Genomic DNA, 6,396 nt, shown 5'->3' with positions numbered 1-6,396 from the left:
TCCAAGTGTAAATCAGCAAGAGAAACTACAGAGAAGTAATAAAAACTCCCCCCAGGTGAAGTGGATATATTTAACCTCTGCAGCAAAGTCGCTTTCAGCTGACTTTGGAAAGGGAACCAGGTTCTGTTACCCTGCTTGTGCAACACCGCGCGCCTCACTTCCGTTTGTAGCCAGTGAGCAATCAGGCCACAGAGCCAACGAAGTGGAAGCATTGCTATATGAAGAAGCATATGGTCATGTATTATGAAGAAGAAAATCAATTCATGTGAAAGACTAATCAACTGTAGCCTTGAAATAAAACAGGAAATAATTAAAATTTTTTGTCTCACCAAGGGTGTATCGCATATTTTAAGACAGTCACACAGTGCAAGTTCTTAAAGATAATTATATATGCACATCTGTTTACAGGGAACTTAAAACTTCAGTGTCTGCTGAGCATATGATTCCTATGAACAGTCAGTCAGCTCATTCCAGAGGAACAGTATATCCTATAGGAATCAACACACAGTAGTAGTGCACAGGACAAAAGATGAACTTCAGCTACAAATATCTGACTGGAACATGAGCCATTCCTCATTTTTTTTCTTTTAGAGGATAGCAGCAGTTCACTGCAGAGAAAATTTTTAATAAAAATCAATTCCAGCTAAAGAAGCTTTCTGATTTTCTGTATTTTTCTGCATCTTTCTAGGTTTATACGACTTCTCTTAGCATCTCAACACCGCTCCAGCAACTAAATCAGCACAGGGCACTTCTTTTAGTGCAGGCAAGAGAGACAGGCAAGAAAGAACCACTTTCTAGAAAAGATACTTTCTTTGCAAATGTCCCTTTTCCCCATTCAGCTACTTTTTTGTTCTCATCAGCCTCGTCCTTTTCAACTTCTTATATTTTTTGTTGAGGAGGAAGAGGGTGGCTGGGTCTATTTTTAGAAGCACTGATTCACAGTCTTTTATGCTTCCCTATTCCCTTCAGGCTGAGATGACTGCTGGTTATTAGTGGAGTGCAATATCTGGCATACACCACAACAATACAATTACAGCATCACCTGAAATTACCTTAGGAATTTGCCAAAACAAAAAGACCCACACATTTAATTAGAATGCTGTGGTTTCTTTTTAATGAGTTAGATTTATAATTCAGAGTTTATTTTAAATAAGTATTTAGTATGTTCTTTCCTTCCAGGTTCAGGGATATTATAATTTATGTCTGAAGGGGCTCCCTTAATCACTTGCATGAAGAAGGAGATCATATCAGTTAGCTTTGTCAATAACCTCAACCAGTGTGAAACTAGCAGAAGGAGAGACAGAAAGAGGCACTGAAGCAGAAGTTATTTCTTAGTCTGCAGTATTCATTAATATTTTGATTCATTTTTGTTCTCAGCCAGTCAAGTAGAATACATTTTATTTTTATATAGCTCCTTACTGCACAAATCTCTCTCTCTGAATTTCACTTACACCTAATTTATAACCTCTGGGCCAGGCTCTTCTTTCACATCCATCTTGTGCTGGGGAGCTCCATTAATTTCTGTGGAATTACTCCCAATTTCAAATTAAAGAAGAATGCATCTTCCCTTCATTCCCTCTCCATTAGAGCAGAGAGTGAGCGGCAGCTGTGCTCCTGCTTATGCTCTGCAGGGAAACATCTTCTAATTCTGTGTAACGTAGTGAGGTAGATATGAGATACCAGCAATAGTGTTACTCAGTTTAAATAGGAATTGCAGAACTATTAAAAACAGACAGCTGTGCAAGGCATTGCTTGTTTTAGTAATTGTACATTCCTCTTTGCCAGGGAAAGCAGGAACATCACATTCAGAACAGTTCATCCCATCTCAGCAGAGGGATCTAGCTTTATCTCTGTTACATCCATAGTACACAGGTGAATCAATACTTCTCAGCTGAAGTTTTCTCATTCGGTCCCTGTCACCAGTCAAAGGCAGTATAAGAGCTAATTCCATTATCAGATTTAAGTGAAGCTCACCAGCTCCCATGATTGTCTTCAAGTGGTTGGCTCACTGATCTTGATTACATCTAAATGCTGCAATCTTGCACAAGGATTGCTCTTTGTCATTATATTGGAATAAAACATGTTCACTTCCCAGTCACTTTGGACCGCACTATTTTTCAATAAAACCAATATCTGACTTAAAAATCGGTATTCATGAAGAACACTATTCATGGAGAGTGACATGTTCTCCATCTGTATTTCAGTTAAGAAATGCCACAGAATTATACCTGGGCCGACTGAAGGGGAAAAAAGAGGACAGAAATTAAACTTCCTCTTACACATTTGTTGTGCACCCAGGTATAAATACACTGAGAAACCCTGAATTACAGTCACAGAAAAACCTGTCCAAAACTGCACTTGGGCATGGCTCAAGAGCTGAAAAAGAGAGGAAGCTCAGGAAGCAACTCAATGTAGGGTCCGATTAGAGTATACCTATAGTTAATTGACACACCTGCATATGCTGGCTGAACTTAATAAAGACAGATGTTTTCTAAGAAGATTCAATTATGGTATTTTCACTTGACATGGGAACTAGAAAGTCACATATTAATTGCTTCAAACTGTTTGAGATGCCGAACATCCTGTACAGCTTAGCATGTGATGCTTATGACAGGATTTGCTATTGCTAACTTCTGTGAAGGTTTTCAAATGGCTCCCACCTGAGTTAAGAAAATGGGAAGTCATGATTTAAGACAGCTGCAGCTAGGCAGCTTGCCTGCCTGTCAAGCAGAATAGCTTTGCAGTACTGCGGTGGCATAGAACTGATCTTGTTCTCCTTTTTAAAAGGTGAAAAATATGTAAATGTCTTTAATATATATGATAAGCCCAGGATATTAGCAATCTTTTACTTTAGTATAATGTTCTTGCAATAAGTATTTTCCATGGTCAGTGAATAAAAATTGTTCAGGTCATTAATTTTCTTTCAGCTTTAAAAAAAAAAAAATCTAGCAATGCAAGAAGATCAAAATATACAATAAAACAATGCTTGACCTGAACTGCCAGAAAGTTTTTGGATAAGATATTAGATTTACCCCAGATTCTGGATAAAGGAAATAAATACTAACTATGAACTATCTGGAGGTAACTCAGACAAACCTGCTCACTCATCGCTCTTTGCGGCAGTCAGAACCCCTAATTTTAGCTTTATACACCCACACAGAGTCTAGCTGATTTCAGCGGGGCACTGCAGAGAGCAGAACCCCCCCCCATTATGCCAGCACTAGACTGTCAACTTAGTATTTATCAACATGAACGAACCTTCTGGATATATTCTGTTCTCTGCAGATCTCAGTAACTCAGTGATTTGTGTCTGTCTCAGGAAAGCAAACAAATGAACATAAAAACAAGACTGGTAAATTTAGAATAATTAAGGAAAATAGCCTGTGAGACACTCTCCTCTAATACGAGTTACATTTCCCCATGTGCTAGTAACTAGTATCAGAATCTTTTTTTTTAAACATGTATTAATTACATCATTCTTTCCTAAAGGAAGTATCATGACTGAAATAGAGTCAGTTCTCTCTGGCTTCCGAAGACTTGTCAGGCTTCACAAGCTTAAAGAGAGATTCACTGGTCTGTCTATATTCTTACGTTTTTCCACCCCCAAGTCTGCACCTTACTACTTTGCACTGCGGGACGGTGCAGGGTTGCAGCCTGTCTGCTGCTTTCATGTAGCAAGATGCAGCAGACCGGTGATCTCCCTGAGCAATCGTGCCTTTTAGAGGAGAGAGGTCATTGCGCTGTAGTAAGTGGATATATGCAGCCAATGTATTGTAGGAAAGCTTTGCACTCAAGGGGGCCTTGGCACACTCCCTAGTATAAGCTATGTCACAGGTGTTCCCTCATCTCATTTTGATGACCTTATCACATGATTCAGATTGGGTAAAAAAACATGGTTTACCAACATGAGCCAGCATGATGAGGCTTACATTTTGGGAGACAAATATGTCAAGAAATCTGGAAGTATCAAGTGGCTTGGAACTAAGGTTTGCATGTTTATGAGAGCTTCTTCGTATGCTTTTGTCAGAAAAGGGTTAGATAAGGAACCAGAAAACCTCATGGAATTTTTGCAGAAACAGTAACAACATAGGACATTTTTTGTCACTGCAGTTACCATATATGATGATTGGCCAGAGAATAATTCCTCAAAAGACATTATACTGATTGTATATATATATATACACACATGATTATAAATATATATTTCCAAATTTAACTTTTATTTAAAACATTTCATGCTGCAAAATGGAGTGTGATACAATGTCGGGTTGGTTATCAGTGCAATGCTGAGCACTGCGGTGAGCTGAAGGGCCAGCCTATCCAGCAGTTAGGTTGGTAAATGAGCAAAATGGCATCCTCAGTTTCAACTTGGTGTCGTTTTGCCTCTGTGCTTTCATAGTTTTACTCTACATCATTTCTTTGTGTTTTACTCTCCAAATGAAACCCCTACAGAAGCCGGACAGTGTATGCAACTACCCAGCTGAACACATTTTAGAATTTGTGTAGACAAATTGGGGTTTTGTAGAAAAAAGTGTTTGGTAATCAATGTGTAGTAAGCATTAAAAAGAGCTTTAAGAAAACTCTTGATTCCCTGTCAATATCTGCATCATGAGGTTTTAATATGCTGTGGGAAACAGTTTCCATGTCTGCTCCAATGAAGTTCAGCTTTAGGTCTGCAGAACAGAAACTTATCCCAGGATGTTTTTACTGAAAATGTAAAGGTTTTTCTGCCCTCATCCGTAACACAGAACACTATTTTTTCCCTGAAAGCCTGTCAGATCAGACCCATGCTATCCGACACTGACATTTTCTGACCTTTTCTGTGACTGGTTCTCTTGTAAGCAATGCCCACACAGAGTGAATCAAACCAAACATTAAAATACAGACAATCCCAATATATTCCTTCCAGGCTTCCAGTTCACATCTCATTTTCTCTGTTCCTGCCTATTCATTTGTAAATTCTTTGTCTCTCATACATTGCAGTGTTCATTGCTGTCACTTAGGAAATGAATAAGGGTGAAAAAAAGTTTTGTGTGCACTGACTATGCAGAATGCCTTCTATCTGAAGCTCATATTGGCTCTCCAACCTTGCTGTATGCAAGTGTATCATGATATTGAATATATTTATCCTCAATATCCCTGCATTTTATAACTCCTCCTGCCCTGCAGATGGGAATCTGAGGTATAGAAAGAGTAAGGGTTAGATCCGCCAAAGGAACCTAATATCAAATTGTTCAAGCAGCCATATCAGGGTGTAAACCTGTGTGTAATCCTTCATTTAGAGCCTCCACTCACATGTTGGCTAACCCTAGAAACACATAAAGTCCCTAGATAACTAAGTTTGCACCATGAAGGTCACTAGATACTTAACTGAGTTTTCCTGAGGATGCCTCAAATCATCCAAGCCGTTCCAGTGCCAAGTAGCTAGGATCTTGAAACAAAATGGGATTCAGAAACTGAATGCTTCTCCAAGGATTTTATACAGCTGGGTTTCACGAAGTGTTCCTAGATAGATCTAACCAGAAAGTGCTGAGCAGACAAGACAGTGATGGTAGTCTTGATCACTGAGCCACCCCAAATCTCAGGAGTGCAGATACAAGTGCCACTGTAATGATTGGAAATATCTCCACATGTTAACAAGAGATTAGGTGAGATTTGTCATAGGACAAGAGTAATGATGCATTATCAAAAGGCTTATTAAAATCTAGATGCCACAGAGATTACCAATTTCAGGGCAAAGTACTAAATCTAAAACTTTCATAACGCCAGCAGATCACTTACGTTTCAGTCTTGGCACCTGTGAAATAATCTGGTGTAGCTGTATACTTGAGTGTTTCAAAGTTTAAGGGATAGTATAACATTGCCTGAAATTATGAGAAACTGTCTGGGGAATACAAAACCAATCCTCACAGTCTTGTAACTTCAGTATATTTTCCTGTTCCTTACAAATTTATGCCTAAGACGTTTTCACTATGGCGCAAGTACTGCATGCATAGGTATCAGAAAATGCTGCCTCCCTCACATATTCTTTTCCCTATACTTTAATAAGCACTAAAATACTTCACAGTGATCTTTAGAGTATCATGACTGACATTTGTACCTCACCACTATTGTTTCAGTTCTCTACAGATTCAGGAAGATGTACATGGAATGATTACATGTTCGTTGTATTCTCACAATTTGCTTTTAAACACTGCAATTAGAGAGTCAGCTTTTCTTTTGAAATGAAGTTGAGTGTCAGAAGAATAATCTTCGGCTCTGTGCAGGTGTCCTGTCCTATAAAGGAAGCATTCTCCTTATTTAGGAACACTAGTCTGGTGTGTGTTCAGAGGAAGAAACGTGATTGGAAAAAATCTTTAATGTAATGAATGTACTTACAGTTTTCAGTGAGAAAAG

Source organism: Platalea leucorodia, assembly GCF_965183815.1.
Source record: "Platalea leucorodia genome assembly, chromosome: 1".
In the NCBI taxonomy this organism is placed as follows: Eukaryota; Metazoa; Chordata; class Aves; order Pelecaniformes; family Threskiornithidae; genus Platalea; species Platalea leucorodia.
Note: the sequence above shows the minus strand (reverse complement) of the source record.